Source organism: Nicotiana tomentosiformis, chromosome 12 (assembly GCF_000390325.3).
Source record: "Nicotiana tomentosiformis chromosome 12, ASM39032v3, whole genome shotgun sequence".
NCBI lineage: Eukaryota > Viridiplantae > Streptophyta > Magnoliopsida > Solanales > Solanaceae > Nicotiana > Nicotiana tomentosiformis.
Genome location: NC_090823.1, coordinates 99,837,904 through 99,855,819, shown reverse-complemented (window position 1 = coordinate 99,855,819; position 17,916 = coordinate 99,837,904). Strand labels below are relative to the sequence as shown.

Here is a 17,916-nt window from a genome sequence, read left to right as displayed (position 1 = left end):
GCTAAGTGTCCCATTTCACCCCGAGTTCCTTCCGGACTCGAACCAACTAACCTGATATAACATAATATAGCTGAATAACACAAAAAGAAGTAGGAATGGGGAAAACAAGGTTATAACTCTTGAAACGACCGGGCGGGTCGTTACATCCTCCCCCTCTTAAACATCCGTTCGTCCTCGAACGGGTCTAGAAACATACCTGGAGTCTCGAATTGGCGTGGATATCTGCTCCGCATCTCCCGCTCGGTCTCCCAAGTGGCCTCCTCCATAAGATGACCTCTCCATTGCACCTTCACTGAAGCTATATCCTTTGACCTCAACCTTCGAACCAGCCGATCCAAAATAGCCACCGGCTCCACATCATAAGTCATATCACCCTCTAACTGAACCGTGCTGAAATCCAAAACATGGGACGGATCTCCAATATACTTTCGGAGCATGGAAACATGAAACACTGGATGCACACTCGACAAGCTGGGTGGCAAGGCAAGCTTATAAGCCACCTCTCCTATCCTCTGAAGCACCTCAAAAGGCCCAATGAACCGGGGGATCAATTTGCGCCTCTTCCCAAACCTCATAACACCCTTCATGGGTGATACTTTCAACAAAACCTTCTCCCCAACCATAAAAGACACATCATGGACCTTCCTATCCACGTAGCTCTTCTGCCTAGACTGCTCCGTGCAAAGCCGCTCCTGAATCAATTTCACCTTATCTAATGCGTCCTGGACCAAGTCTGTACCTAAGAGCCTAGCCTCACCCGGCTCAAACCATCCAACCGGAGATCTACACCTCCTCACATACAAAGCCTCATACGGAGCCATCTGAATACTCGACTAATAACTGTTGTTATATGCAAACTCCGCGAGTGGCAGAAACTGGTCCCAAGAACCCCCAAAATCAATGACACAAGCATGCAACATGTCCTCCAATATCTTAATAGTGCGCTCGGACTACCCGTCCGTCTGAGGGTGAAAAGCGGTGCTTAACTCAACCTGAGTACCCAACTCTCGCTGCACGGCCCTCCAAAACTGCGATGTGAACTGAGTACCCCTATCTGAAATGATGGAAACTGGGACACCATGCAGGCGAACGATCTCTCGGATGTAAATTTCAGCCAACCGCTCTGAAGAGTAAGTAGTACCAATTTGAATAAAGTGCGCGGACTTGGTCAGCCGATCCACAATAACCCAAATAGCGTCGAACTTCGTCGAAGTCCGTGGGAGCCCAACTACAAAGTCCATAGTGATCCGCTCCCACATCCACTCTAGGATCTCTAACCTCTGAAGCAAGCCACCTGGTCGCTGATGCTCATACTTAACCTGCTGACAGTTTAGACAACGAGCCACAAACCCAACTATATCCTTCTTCATCCGCCTCCACCAATAGCGCTGCCTCAAATCCTGGTACATCTTCGCGGCACCTGGATGTATGGAATACCGCGAGCTGTGGGCCTCTTCAAGAATCAGCTCTCGAAGCCCATCGACATTAGGCACACATATCCGGCCCTGCATTCTCAGCACCCCGTCATCACCAATAGTCACATCCCTAGCATCACCTCTCCGAACCATGTCCTGAAGAACGAGCAAGTGAGGGTCATCATACTGACGCTCCCTGATACGGTCATAAAGAGAAGACCTGGAGACCACACAAGCCAATACCCGACTAGGCTCCGAAATATCCAATCTGACAAGCTAGCCTGCCAAGGTCTGAACATCTAATGCCAAAGGTCTCTCTGCTTCTGGAAGATAGGCTAAACTCCCCAAACTCTCTACCCGGCGACTCAAAGCATCGGCCACCACATTGGCCTTCCCTGGATGGTACAAGATAGTGATATCATAGTCCTTAAGAAGCTCCAACCATCTCCGCTGACGCAAATTAAGATCATTCTACTTTAACAGATACTGCAGACTCCGGTGATCAGTATAGATCTCACAATGAACCCCATAAAAATAATGACGCCAAATCTTCAAGGCGTGAACAATGGCTGCTAACTCAAGATCATGGATAAGATAGTTCTTCTCATGGGTCTTCAACTGGCGCGAGGCATAGGCAATCGCCCTACCCTCCTGCATCAAAACACAACCAATGCCTATCCTCGAGGCATCACAATACACGGTGTAAGAACCTGAAGCTGATGGCAAAACTAACTCTGGAGTTGTGGTCAAAGCAGTCTTGAGCTTCTGAAAGCTCTCCTCACATTCATCCGACCACCTGAATGGAGCACCCTTTTGGGTCAATTTGGTCAAGGACGATGCAATATATGAAAATCCTTCCACAAAGCAATGGTAGTAACCCGCCAAACCAAGAAAGCTCCTAATCTCCGTGGCTGAGGACGGTCTGGGCCAACTCTGCACTGCCTCTATCTTCTTCGGATCCACCTGAATACCCTCACTGGACACCACGTGCCCCAAGAATGCTACTGAACTGAGCCAAAACTCACATTTAGAGAACTTCGCATAAAGCTTCTCCTCCTTCAATCTCTGCAATACAGCCCTCAAATGCTGAGAGTGCTCTTCTTGGGTACAAGAGTACACCAGGATGTCGTCAATGAATACAATGACGAATGAGTCCAAATAGGGCTGGAATACACTGTTCATCAGATGCATGAACGTCGCTAGGGCATTGGTCAGGCCAAAAGACATCACCATAAACTCATAATGGCCATATCGGGTTCTGAAAGCTGTCTTGAGAATATTTGAATCCCGAATCTTCAGTTGGTGATAACCGGACCTCAAATCAATCTTGGAGAACACCCTCGCTCCCTGAAGATGGTCGAATAAATCATCAATACGAGGCAAAGGATACTTGTTCTTGACTGTGACCTTGTTCAACTGCCTGTAATCAATACACATTCTCATGGAACCATCCTTCTTTTTCACAAATAGAATCGGTGCACCCCAAGGTGACACACTAGGCCGAATAAACCCCTTATCAAGGAGTTCTTGAAGTTGTTCTTCTAATTCCTTCAACTTCGCCGGTGCCATACGATACGGTGGAATAGAAATAGGCTGAGTGCCCGGCACCAAATGAATACCAAAGTCAATATCCCTGTCAGGCGGCATGCCCGATAGGTCTGCAGGAAACACATCCGGAAAATCACGTACCACTGGAACAGAATAAATGATAGGAGTCTCTGCACTAACATCCCTCACAAAAGCCAAATAAGATAGGCAACCCTTCTCAACCATGCGCTAAGCCTTCAAATATGAAATCACCCTACTTGGTACATAATCTATAGAACCGCTCCACTCAACCCTCGGAATTCCTGGCATAGCCAACGTCACTGTCTTAGCGTGACAATCTAGAACAGCATGACATGGAGATAACCAATCCATATCCAATATCACATCAAATTCAACCATACTGAGCAATAATAGATCTACTCGGGTCTCCAGACCCCCAATAATCACCACACATGACTGATATACGCGGTCCACAATAATAGTATCGCCCACAGGAGTAGATACATGTACAGATGAAACTAAGGACTCATGAGGCATATCCAGAAAATGGGCGAAATACGATGAAACATATGAATACGTGGAACCAGGGTCAAATAAAACTGAGGTATCTCTGTGGTATACTGAGACAATACCTGTAATCACAGCATCTGACGCAATAGCATCTGGTCTGGTAGGGAGAGCATAGAAACGGGCCTGACCACCCCCTGATCTACCTCCCCCTCTAGGGCGACCCCTAGCTGACTGACCTCCACCCCGAGCTGACTGGGCGAATGGTGAGGTAGCTGGGGCTGTAGTCGGAGGCTGACTCCTCTGCTGAGATATACCTCCATGACGACGAGGACACTGCCTCCACATATGCCCAAGCTCCCCACACTCAAAACAACTCCCTGGTGCTGGCGGCGGAAACTGAAGGGAACCCCTAGCACCGGGATGACTGGTAGAAGAACCTGTCATGGAAGAGCCCTGAACAGGTGGAGCACAGGACGAACTCTGAACTGGAAGGGCACTAAGTGATGAGTGGCCCTGATGAGAACTGTGAGAACCATGGCCAGATGATGCACCCCGATGAAATGGCCGAGCTGACTGAGCCTGTCTGAAATGACGACCTCTACCGTGCTGGAATTGACCCCCAAAAGGAGCACCGCTAAATCCACCCTGACCACGAGACCTCTTGGCCTTCCGCTCAACCCTCTCCTGACCGCGAACCATCTCAATCTGCCGAGCAATGTCGACAACCTCATCAAAGGTAGCACCCGAAACTCGCTCCCTGGTCATGAGCAACTGTAGCTGATAAGTGAGGCCATCAATAAACCTCATAATCCTCTCTTTGTCCGTGGGAACCAACCAGATAGCATGAAGGGCCAACTCGGAGAACCGCATCTCATATTGCGTCATAGACATATCACCCTGGCGTAGCCGCTCAAACTGTCTACACAGCTCCTCTCTGCGGGATCGAGGAACGAACTTCTCCAAAAAGACCGCGGAGAACTGCTGCCAAGTAAGGGGTGTTGCACCAATAGGCCTACGCCTCTCGTAAGTCTCCCACCATCTGAGTGCAGCCCTAGAAAACTGAAAGGTAGTGAACGAGACCCCACAAGTCTCCAAAATACCAGCAGTACGGAGTATCCTCTGACACCTGTCCAAAAAGTACTGAGCGTCCTCTCTCTCTGTGCCACTGAAAGGTGGTGGCTTAAGTCTCCCAAACCTCTCCAACCTACGCTGATCATCCTCGGGCATAGCAAGAAACACATAATCCTGAGCAACAGCAACCGGATGGGCTGGTGGTGCCTCTGGTGTCTGAAGTCCCCGAATAACCTGCTCGGGTGTGCGAGCGATGGGAGTCTGAGTGCCTCCCCTGACCTGAGAAGTGGTTGCGGCCGTCGAAATAGAGACCGCCTGAGCAAGGCCAGTACACGCTGTCAGAATCTGAGCTAAGGCCTCCTGAAGGCCTAGAATCACAATATGCACATGTGGTGCCTGAGCTGGTGCATCAACAACTGGAACTTGGTCCTGATTTGGGACAACCGGTGGATCTGTAGGTACTGCCCCAACTGTTGTACGGGCTGCACCTCTGCCCCTACCACGGCCTCTACCGCGGCCTCGGCCTCTCGCGGCCCTGGCTGGTGGTACTAGTAGCTGGCCCTCCTGACCGGTAGCACGAGTCCTCACCATCTGTGAGAGAATGAAACAACAGATGTTTAGTTACTAGAATCAACAGATTCGCACGACAAGAATTCAAGAATATGGAGTTTCCTAAAGGTTCTGCAGCCTCCTGAAGATAAGTACAGACGTCTCCGTACCGATCCGCAAGACTCTACTAAACTCGCTCATGACTCGTGAGACCTATGTAGCCTAGGCTCTGATACTAATCTGTCACGACCCAAAACTAACCCCCTATCGTGATGGCGCCTATTGTGGAACTAGGCAAGCAGACTCATTTCCAAAACAAAATGATATTTACATTTCAAAGATAATTTCAAGGTTATTTAACATAAAAACCTCCATTTAAAGAGTTCAAATCAAAGAAAAACATAAGTGCGAAAAAGAAAAGCCCTACATCGGAGTGTCACTAGTCATGAGCATCTACTATAATCTGTCTAACAATATCAAGACTAACTCAGCCTGGAAAAATAGCTAAATACTACTAGAGGAAGATAAGAGAGAGAAGAGCAGGGGCTGCAATCGCCAAACAGCTACCTTGCTATCTCCAAGAAAATCTGCAACCAGAACACTCAATAACCGCTACCGTGTCCAGCCACACCTGGATCAGCACACAAGGTGCAGGGAGTAACGTGAGTACGCCAACTCAGTAAGTAACAACAAAAAATAAAGACTGAGCAGTAGTGACGAGCAATAAAGCATATAACATTCATATCAGGAAAACTCAATAAAATATCACATGCTCTTAAAAATCAGGATTTGAATCAAACATCTCGTTTAAACCCAGTTCCAATAAAAATCATTTTTATTTTCCAATAGTTTTTCAAACAAAGGCTCAATGCAAAGGTGAGCAAAAATGATGAAATCATAAACAGCCACTCGGGCAGACCTCACAGTCACTCGTGCCACTCGGGCATACCTCACAATCACTCTCGCCACTCGGGCATACCTCACAATCACTCTTGCCTCCTAGTCACTCAGCACTCGGCACTCGGCACTCGGCACTCGCACTCAGTAGGTACCTGCGCTCACTGGGTGGGTGTACAGACTCCGGAGGGGCTCCTTCAGCCCAAGCGCTATAATCTGCACGGACAACTCACGTGCGATAATAATGAAGTATGCTGCAGGCGGGCAGCCCCGATCCACACTCATCCTCACCAATCAGGCCCTCGGCCTCACTCAGTCACAAGTATGCTGCAGGCGGGCAGCCCCGATCCACACTCATCCTCACAATTCAAGCCCTCGGGCATTCCAGTAAAACAAGGCATTCGACCTAAAATATTTATATGCATCAAAATAGAGTCATAAAACTGAGTTATGCGGTAAACAAATATAAACATGACTGAGTATAGATTTTCAATCGAAAACGGTGAGAGGATGATAAGAAACAACCCCTAAGGGTCCAAACAGCATTGGCGCAAGGCCCAAACATGGCATTCAGCCCAATTTACTGAAATTCTTTCTAAAACATATAAGTATCAAATGGTTTCAACAAAGTATGCAACTTTACAGTTGCTACGGGGCGGACCAAGTCACAAATCCCCAACAGTGCACGCCCACACGCCCGTCACCTAGCATGTGTGTCACTAAAAATAGTAGAATGATACAAAATCCGGGGTTTCATACCCTCAGGACTAGATTTACAATCGTTACTTACCTCAAACCGGTCAAATCTCTACCCCGCAATGCTCTTGCCTCTGGGCTCGGCTTCCAAATGCTCCAAATTTATTCACAATCAGTATAATACAATCAATATACGCTAATGGAATGAATTCCACAAGAAAAGCTTCAAAATTAGACCAAAACCCTAAATTGGCTCAAAATTCGCCTGTGGGGCTCACGTCTCGGAACTTTGCAAAAGTTACAAAATCCGAAAGCCCATTCAACCACGAGTCTACCCATACCAATTTTAACAAAATCCGACCTCAACTCGACCCTCAAATCTACAAATCTAATTTCTAAATTTCTAAGTTTCAATCTATGATTTACGCCTCAAAATCATGTAATCTAGTCGGATTACTCGATGATAATTCAATATTATGGAGTAGAAATGATCACAAGGGACTTACCTCAAGTTTTCCTTGAAAATATATCAAAAATCGCCTCTCCCCAAGCTCCAATTTGTCAAAAATGGCAAATGGGACGAAGTCCCTGTTTTTATAATTCTACCCACACATTCTCGGTTCTGCCTCGATCTTGGCCCACGATCTTGGCCTTCGATCGAGGTCCTCGATCCTGGTTCTCGATCAGAAGCTCGATCGTGCCTTCGATCGTGGCCCTCGACCCTAAGCTCGATCGTGCCTTCGATCGTGGCCTTCGACTCTGTGCTCGATCATGGCTTCGATCTTGGCCCTCGACCTTGAGCTCGATCTGGGCTTCGATCATGGCCCTCGACCCTGAGCTCGATCTGGGCTCGATTTCTAGGCAGAAGCAATTTCCAATAGAAGGAAATTGCAGCAGCTGTTCTAGTTCAATTTTTGATCCGTTAACCTTTCGAAACTCACCCGAGGCCCTCGGGACCTCAACCAAATATACCAACAAGTCCTAAAATATCATACGAACTTATTCGAATCCTCAAATCACCTCAAACAACGCTAAAACCATGAATTACACCCTAATTCAAGCCTAATGAACTTTAAAAATTCTAATTTCTACAAACAACTCTGGAACCTATCAAACCACGTCCGATTGACCTCAAATTCTGCACACAAGTCCTAAATGACATAACAGAGGTATTCCAATTTTTAGAATCAGATTCTGACCCCGATATCAAAAAGTCAACCCCCCGGTCAAACTTCTCAAAAATAAAACTTTCGGCATTTCAAGCCTAATTCCTCTACGGACTTCCAAATAATATTCCGGACACGCTCCTAAGCCCAAATTCACCATACAGAGCTATTAGAATCATCAAAATTTAAATCCGAGATCGTTTACATATAGGTCCATATCCGGTCCACTTTTCTAACTTAAAATTTTCAATTATGAGACTAAGTGTCCCATTTCACCCCGAGTTCCTTCCGGATTCAAACCAACTAACCCGATATAATATAATATAGCTGAATAACACAAAAAGAAGTAGGAATGGGGAAAACAGGGTTATAACTCTCGAAACGACCGGCGGGGTCGTTACACTTACCTCGTCTTGCTCCAATTTAATCCACTATAAGGCCTTTTCCACGATTATCCAACTCCGTGTGGCTCGAATCTAGCCAAAATAATTCGATACAATCACTAAATATTATAGGAATCAATTCTATAAGAAAATACTATATTTTAAAGAAAAGATCCCGAAATTAATTAAAAATTCGGCCGTGGGGCCCACATCTCGGAATCTGGCGATAGTTATGAAATCTGACAACCCATTCAATTACGAGTCCAACCATACCAGTTTCACTCAAATCCGACTCTGTATCGATACCGAAATCTCAAAATTTCGCTTCTATGAGATTTCTAAACTTTTCCTAATTTCAATCTCAAAACACTTATTAAATTGTGAAAACAATGATATATTTATGTTTATAGACCAAATCCAAGTTAGAATCACTTACCCCAATGTCTTTTCCTTGAAAATCTATCAAAAATCGCCTCTCATCAAGCTCCGATTTGTTAAAAATGGCGAATGGGACGATTGCCCTCTTTTTATAAAACTGCCCAGCAGTCTTCGGAACTGGTCCTCGAACTGGGCCTCGATCGCGGCTCCGATCACAGGCTCGAGCCTGGACCTCGGTCATGGCCTCGATCAGGGCATCGAGGTTGGGCCTTAGATCAAGACATCGAGGCTGGGCCTTCGATCAGGGCATCGAGCATGTGCCTTCGATCAGAGCATGGAGCATGGGCCTTTGATCAGGGCATCAAGCATGGGCCTTCGATCAGGGCATTGAGCATGGGCCTTCGATCAGGGCATCAAGCATGGGTCTCGATCCTAGCCCTCGAGCCTTACCTTCGATCATGGCCTCGAGCTGGACCTTCGATTGTGGCTTCGATCTCAAGCTCGAGCCTGGGCCTCGTCAACCCTGGGCTCGATACCTGGGCAAGATATCAACACAGAATATCCAACAGAAGAGGAAACAACACTGCAACAGCTTTTAAGTCCAATTCTTTTGATCCGTTAACCATCCGAAACTCACCCGAGGACCTCGGGATCTCAACCAAATATACCAACAAGTCCTAAAATATCATACGAACTTAGTCGAACCTCTAAATCACATCAAACAAATGCTAAAACCATGAATCATACCCCAATTCAAGCTTAATGAAACTAAGAGTTTTTAACTTCTACATTCGATGCCGGAACCTATCAAATCAACTCCGATTGACCTCAAATTTTACACACAAGTCATAAATAACATAATGGAGCTATGAAAATTTTTGGAATTGGATTCCGACTCCGGTATCAAAAAGTCAACTCATCGGTCAAACTTCCAAACTTAAATTTTTATTTTTAGCCATTTCAAGCCTAATTTAACTACGGACTTCCAAATAAAATTACGAACATGCTCATAAGTCCAAAATCACCATACGGAGCTGTTGGGATCATCAAAATTCTATTCCGGGGTCGTTTTTATATAATTAGGCATCCGGTCACTATTCGAACTTAAATATTTTAATTTTTCTTCAAAATTCTATATCTCGGGCTAGGGACCTCGGAATTTGATTTCGAGCATACGCCCAAGTCCCAAATCACGATACGGACCTACCAGAACTGTCAAAATACTGATCCGAGTCTGTTTGCTCAAAATATTGACCAAAGTCAACTCAATTGAGTTTTAATGCTCTAATACACATTTTAAATCTATTTTTCACATAAAAACTTTCCATGAAATTTTACGGATTGTGCACGCAAGTCGAGAAATAATAAATAGTACTTGCCGAGGTCTTAGAACACATAATTAATTATTAAATTTAAAGATGACATTTTGGGTCATCACAGGGAATGTGACTATTACCAATTTGAGTTATATCAACAGTGATGGTAACCCAATCTATGTGATTGAAGATCCCATGAAGTAGGTTCATATGGGTAATAACAAGTCATTAGATGATCAAATGTGCGCTATTAAATTATGTCCCTTCCTATAGAGTGCGTATATAGTGCAAGACTGCAAGGAATGGGAGGCTGAGTTATTAAACTCTTAATCTAATAATCCATAGCCTTTTATAGGTGGTGTATTCTGCTGCACAATACACTTGATGGATGGACCATATGAGTATGGAGTGGGGCCGCTCCTATAAAATTTATGGCAAACAAATATTCTAGAGCACTCACGAAAACCAGGTGCGTGCATGGCCTATTGGCACAAAACCGCAATAAACAACCAAGTGTGTGGAGGTATAATATGATAGATAAGACACTAAACTTACAAAAGAATTTTTGGGTCATAAAAGTTTTGAACTTCACCAATTGTTCTGTAAGTTTAATCTTATTATATCTAGGTCTGGTTCATAGTCCAAAAAATACCAGATTCGACGCATTATGCTCATTTGTGAAAACCCTATTTTTTTTTCATTATGATATCTTTTTTGAGCTATGTGGAGGATTGTTAAAAAATAATAATTTTAATATCTCAAAAAGAATATTTAATGTCTAGGTTCATTCTTTTAATGGGTCTTTATTAGACCAATCAATTTGAATATATTTTGATGTGTATAATACATTAGAATAATTTTGAATATAATATTTTATTAACATTGAATGGGTATCAAAATCAACTATTTTTTTGTAACTTTGAATTTAACCAAAGTTGGTCTTGTATGACCGCTTCCTTAACGTTGATTTTGATAACATTTCCTTAACTTTGATAATAATGTTTCTTTGGTCTTAAATAATTATAACGTTGATTGCCTTAAATGAATTTGACGTTTTGGCATTGAATCCTAGATGGATTTTAACGTTTTTCATTACATCATACGTCCATCTCCTTGGACTATATATAAAAATATCTGCTTGTGTTCATTTGTAGTAGATTGAAGAAACTTAAAACTTCCCTTAGTCTTTTTTGTGGATTTGTTTTCTGATTAATCTTTGTTGTTTCTGCTCCTAGTTATACTAGAAGAGCTTGTTGAATTCTAGAGGATACACCTAATAATATTCATCACTGTGTGGGAGAAATATCTTTAAGGACAATGTCCTTGACACGCCTCAAACTAAATCTTTTTCCGCATACTTCAATATTTTTACACCAAGGAATGTCCATGAAAGTTTAATAATCAATTATCAGTTGGAGCACTACTATAATATAGCAGGAATACCACCAGCCAAAGCAGCATACAGCCACAAAAGGAGCAAATGGAGATAAATGAGGACATTGTCATAGTAGGTGCTGGAATTGCTGGACTTGCCACTTCTTTGGCACTTCACAGGTATAGAAAGAGTACGAAAGAGCAATATACCCTAGAAAGTACTTTGTCCAAACTATGTGTTCATACTTTGTTCCGGTCAAACACTGCCGCGTAAATTGGGACGGCGGGTGTACCAATTTTTGTGTGTCATATTTAACGGTCACGTATGCTATGTTCCATTTTATGTTTTACTTCTTAGTCTGATTAAAAAGTTATGATACGTTTTTATATTTAGAAATAGTTTAATTTTAATTTCTCGATTTATTCTTAATGACAAGGTTTTATAGCCACAGAAATATCATAAAATGTTTAAGAACACAAGTTTCAAAAGTCTTTCTTTTTTCTTTTTTAAACTCGGTTACCGTTAATTAAACACATTCACATAAAATGATAAGGAATAAGTTATTATCAGAGGTAATTTATGATATAAATTAACAAGTGTATGATCTTATTACATAGTATATGCATTTTAATTAAAAAAAATTCTTTCCATCTATACATAATTCAAGCTGATGAAAGTAATGGATCCACTTTTTTTATACAACCTCGTTACTTTAAGTAATGATTTAATGGATTTAGTTGAGCACATGATCAATTCGACACCAAATAAATTCGCCTATATATGGTTATATATTTTGGTGCATGGTCTTTACGTACGTGTTTTTGATAGAATTACTGATGGTTCTTTTGTTCTTTAGACTGGGGTTGCGGAGCTTAGTGTTGGAATCACCAGACTCTCTTCGAACATCAGGATTTGCCCTTGCTTTATGGACCAACGCCTGGAGGGCACTGGACGCTCTTGGCGTTGGAGACACCCTTAGACAATGTTCTCTCCAGCTTAGTCGGTACGTGTAAGGCCACGAAAAGTTTAATTCGGTTATTATTATATATTAATTTGAGTTTGTTGTAAGAATCCACATCTCTTTATATCTGACCTTTTTGAACAGTCATCTCAGTTGATGAGCTTTGTACTTATCTCCAATTTAGCTACTAATAACAGTCAATCACGCAATTAGAACTACGGATTGTTTGGTTGTTCTTCTTTAATGTAACCTGCCAACATAACTTTTTAATTTGTCTCTATCTACTTCCTATAAATAATTTTTTTAGTTAACTGCGTCACGTATATGCTTTATACTTTTTTAGTGTGGAAACTGTGGAAGGAAGGTATCAATGTCCCTCTAATTGAAAGTGTAGCTTCTCCCCTGTTCCCAGTATTTACCCAACATGTAAAAAGTATTTGCTAAAGATGCATATATTTTCCGTTTTTGTTGCAACTCCAAGATCCAGCTATATACAGTGTTCTTGTGATGATTCATTGTGTAACTATTGTTTTAGTAAATCCTCGTTTCATTGCTTCTCTGTTTCATCTGGATGAAGAGTCGTTTAAGAAAAGAGTTGCTCGTGATGGGTCCATTCCATGGGTGAGGGAGACATCTTCTTTTTGGGTTATGAAATGTCAAACCAACTTGGGTTTGAAATGTCAAACCAACCGAAGGAATAGTAAGGAAGATTTTATGGCAAATATTTCTTTGGTTTCACATTAAATATTTGATTCTTGCTAAACTCGTGAGATCATTTATGACATCAATGAAGCAATCCTAAAAATTATAAATAGGTGTCTTGCTTTCATTGTAAAATACACCAACAAAGAGAGAAAGAAAGAGTGAGGCATCGCAGACAAGGTATAAGAAAATAGTTTGTGAGAAAAATAGAGAGTGAGCGATATTGTAGTGAGGTGGGAATATCAAAAGAGGGTTATTTCTTTTGAGTGTTGTAGTAGTCTTTGGAGTATTTTACTCGGACCTACAAAGTATAAAATTCCTTACTATAGTGATATCAGTTGTTCCTCTCAGGGGCGTGGTTTTTCCCTTATTCAAAAGGGTTTTTCACATAAAAATCTTGATGTCGTTGTCACTCTTTTATTCTTGTTAATTACCGAATCTCGGTGCTACGTTATTATTTCGCTTTTAGTACCGTGACTATTATTTTTGTGGAAGGTTTATTCCCAATCACTATTATCAAAGCACAGGTTCTGCTCGTTCACAAGAATACTATTCACTGTCGGTAGTACTATACTCGGTAAAAAATAAAAATGTCCGGAATAAAGTACGAGGTAGCAAAATTTAACGGAGATAGCGGTTTCTCAACATGGCAAAGAAGGATGAGAGATCTGCTCATCCAACAAGGATTACACAAGGTACTAGATGCTGATGCCAAAATGCATGATACCATGAAAGCTAAGGATTGAGATCACTTGGATGAAAGGGTTGCTAGTGCAATCAAGTTGCACTTATCAGATAATGTGGTAAATAACATCATTGATGAAGACACCGCACGTGGCATTTGGACAAGGTTGGAAAGCCTATACATGTCCAAAACGCTAACAAATAAATTGTACCTAAAGAAGCAGCTATAAGCTCTACACAAAGGTGAAGGTACGGATTTTTTGTCACATTTAAATATGTTTAACGGACTAATCACACAGCCCGCCAATCTCGGAGTAAAAATCGAGAAATAGGATAAAGCCATCTTGTTGTTGAACTCGTTGCCATCTTTGTATGATAATCTGGCAACAACCATCCTGCACGGTAAGACTACCATTGAGTTGAAAGATGTCACATCGGCTTTTCTACTCAATGAGAAGATGAGAAAGAAGCCTGAAAATCAAGGACATACTCTCATCATAGAAGGTAGATGCAGGAGTTATCAAAGGAGTTCGAGCAACTATGGTAGATCCAGAGCTCGTGGGAAGTCTAAGAATAGATCCAAATCAAGAGCTAGAAATTGCTACAATTGTGATCAACCAGGTCACTTCAAAAGAGATTGCCTAAATCCATGGAAAGGCAAAGGTGAAACTAGTGGCCAGAAGAATGACGATAACACAGCCACCATGGTGCAAAATAATGATAATGTTTTCCTCTGTATAAACGAAGAAGAGGAATGCATGCACTTATCAGGTCCAGAGTCGGAATGGGTGGTTGATACAGCAACATCTTACCATGCCACACCGGTAAGAGATCTTTTTTGCAGATATGTAGCAGGTGATTTCGGCCTTGTGAGAATGGGTAACACAAGTTACTCAAAGATTGCGGGGATCGGTGACATTTATATCAAGACAAATGTCAGATGCACATTGGTTCTAAAGGACGTGCGGCATGTACCTGATTTGCGGATGAACTTGATCTTGGGAATTGCTTTAGACCGAGATTGATACGAGAACTATTTTGCAAATCAAAAGTGGAGACTCACCAAGGAATCACTGGTGATTGCAAAGGGAGTTGTTTATGGCATGTTGTACAGGACAAATGCAGAAATATGCCAATGTGAATTGAACGCGGCACAAGATGAGATTTCTGCAGATTTGTGGCACAAAAGGATGGGTTATATGAGCGAGAAGGGATTGCAGATTCTTGCCAGAAAATCACTCATTTCTTATGCCAAAGGTACACCGATAAAACCTTGTGACTACTATTTTTTGGTAAGCAGCATAAAGTCTCATTTCAGACATCGTCTGAAAGAAAATTGAATATACTTGATTTGATATATTCTGATGTTTGTGGTCCAATGGAAATTGAATCGATAGGGGGTAACAAATATTTTGTTACTTTTATTGATGATGCTTCACGAAAATTATAGGTTTATATTTTGAAAATCAAAGATCAGATGTTTTAAGTTTTCCAGAAGTTTTATGCTATGGTGAAAAGGGAGACATGTCAAAATCTAAAGCGTCTCTGAAGTGACAATGGAGGTGAGTACACTTCAAGAAAATTTGAAGAGTATTGTTCGAGCCATGGGATCAGACAAGAAAAAATAGTTTCTGGAACCCCACAACACAATGGCATAGCCGAAAGGATGAACCACACCATTGTGAAAAAGGTGAAAAACATGCTCAGAATGGCTAAACTATCTAAGTCATTCTGGGGTGAAACAGTTCAGACAGCTTGTTATCTGATCAACAGAAGTCCATCAGTTCCGTTGGCCTTTGACATCCCAGAGAGAGTTTGGACCAACAAGGAGGTGTCCTACTCACATCTGAAGGTGTTCGGTTGCAGGGCTTTTGCACATATACCAAAGTAGTAGAAAACAAAGCTGGATGATAAATTTGTTCCATGCATATTCATCGGATATGGAGATGAAGAGTTCGGATACAGATTGTGGGATCTTGTAAAGAAAAAGGTCATTAGAAACAGACATGTAGTCTTCCGAGAAAGTAAAGTTTGAAATGCTGATGATATGCTAGAGAAGGCCAAGAATGGTATAATTCCTAACATTATTACTATTCCTTCTACTTCTAACAGTCCCACAAGTGCATAAAGTAGGACCGACGAGGTTACCGAGCAGGGGGAGCAACCTGGTGAGGTTATGGAGCAGGGGGAGCAACTTGATGATGATGCCAAACAAGTGGAGTACTCCACTTAGGAATAAGAACAACCTCAACATCTGAGAAGATCAGAGAGGCCAAGGGTAGAGTCATGCAAGTACCCTTCCACAGAGTATGTCCTCATCAGTGATGAAGGGGAGCCAGAAAGTCTTAAGGAGGTGCTATCTCATCCAGAAAAGAACCAGCGGATGAAAACCATGCAAGAGGAGATGGAATCTTTGTAGAAAAATGGCACGTACAAGCTAGTTAAACTTCCAAAGGGTAAAAGACCACTCAAATGTAAGTGGGTCTTTAAACTCAAGAAAGATGGAAATGGCAAGCTAGTTAGATACAAAGCTCGATTGGTGATTAAAGGCTTCGAACAGAAAAAAGGTATTGATTTTGACGAAATTTTCTCACATGTTGTCAAAATGACTTCTATTCGAACAATCTTGAGCTTAACAGCTAGCCTAGATCTTGAAGTGGAGCAGTTGGATGTGAAAACTGCATTTCTTCATGCAGATTTGGAAGAGGAGATTTATAAGGAGCAACCAGAAGGATTTGAAATAGCTGAAAGGAAACATATGGTGTGCAAATTGAATAAGAGTCTTTATGGGTTGAAGCAGGCACCAAGACAGTGGTACAAGAAGTTTGACTAATTCATGAAAAGTCAAACTTACACAAAGACATATTCTGATCCATGTGTATACATCAAAAGATTTTATGAAAATAACTTTATTATATTGTTGTTGTATGTGGATGACATGTTAATTGTAGGAAAGGACAAAGGGTTGATCGCAAAGTTGAAGGGAGATCTGTCCAAGTCATTTGATATGAAGGATTTGGGCCTAGCACAACAAATTTTAGGCATGAAGATAGTTTGAGAGTGAACAAGTAGAAAGTTGTGGCTATCTCAGGAGAAGTACATTGAACGTATACTGGAACGCTTCAACATAAAGAATGCTAAGCCAGTCAGCACACCTCTTGCTAGTCATCTAAAGTTGAGCAAGAAAATGTGTCCTACAGCAGTGGAGGAGAAAGTGAACATGGCTAGAGTTCCTTATTCTTCTGCAGTCGGAAGCTTGATGTATACAATGGTATGCACTAGACCTGATATTGCTCACGCAGTTGGTGTTGTCAGAAGGTTTCTTGAAAATCCTGGAAAAGAACACTGGGAAGCAGTCAAGTGGATACTCAGGTACCTAAGAGGTACCACGAGAGATTGTTTGAGCTCTGAAAGATCTGATCCAATCTTGAAGGGCTATACAGATGTTGATATGGCAGGTGACATTGATAACAGAAAATCCATTACTGGATATTTGTTCACATTTTCAGGGGGAGCTATATCATGGCAGTCGAAATTGCAGAAGTGTGTCGCACTCTCTACAACTGAAGCGGAGTATATTGCCGCTAGTGAAGCTAGCAAGGAGATGATATGGTTGAAACGGTTCATTCAAGAGCTTGGATTGAATCAGAATGAGTATGTCGTCTATTGTGACAGTCAAAGTGCAATAGACCTTAGCAAGAACTTCATGTACCATGCAAGGAACAAACACATCGACGTGAGATATCACTAGATTCGATAAATGGTAGAGAATGAATCTCTAAAAGTCTTGAAGATCCATACAAGTGAGAATGTTTCGGATATGCTGACCAAGGTGGTACCAAGAGACAAGTTCGAGCTATGCAAAGAACTTGTCTGCATGAACTCTATTGAAAAACTGGAGTTACCTCCTTTAGGCGCATGAGACTGGAGGGGAAGATTTGATGGGTCCATCCAATGTGTAAGGAAGACATCTTCCTTTTGGCTTTGAAATGTCAAGCCAACTAAAGGAATAGTAAGGAAGATTTTATGGCAAATATTTCTTTGGTTTCACATTGAATATTTGACTCTTTCCAAACTCATGAGATCACTGATGACATCAATGAAGCAATCTTAAACAATACAAATAGGTGCCTTGCTCTCATTGTAAAATACACTAACAAAGAAAGAAAGAAAGAGTGAGGCATCACAGACAAAGTATAAGAAAATAGTCTGTGAGAAAAATAGAGAGTGAGCGATATTGTAGTGAGGTGGGAATATCAAAAGAG

The 17,916-nt window shown here is 42.0% G+C and overlaps 1 pseudogene; it reads left to right on the top strand.

Moving 5' to 3' along the window:
- The first annotated feature begins 11,074 nt into the window (after positions 1-11,074).
- The window catches only part of LOC104109824 (monooxygenase 2-like), an 11,213-nt pseudogene continuing 4,371 nt past the window's right edge, over positions 11,075-17,916 (top strand).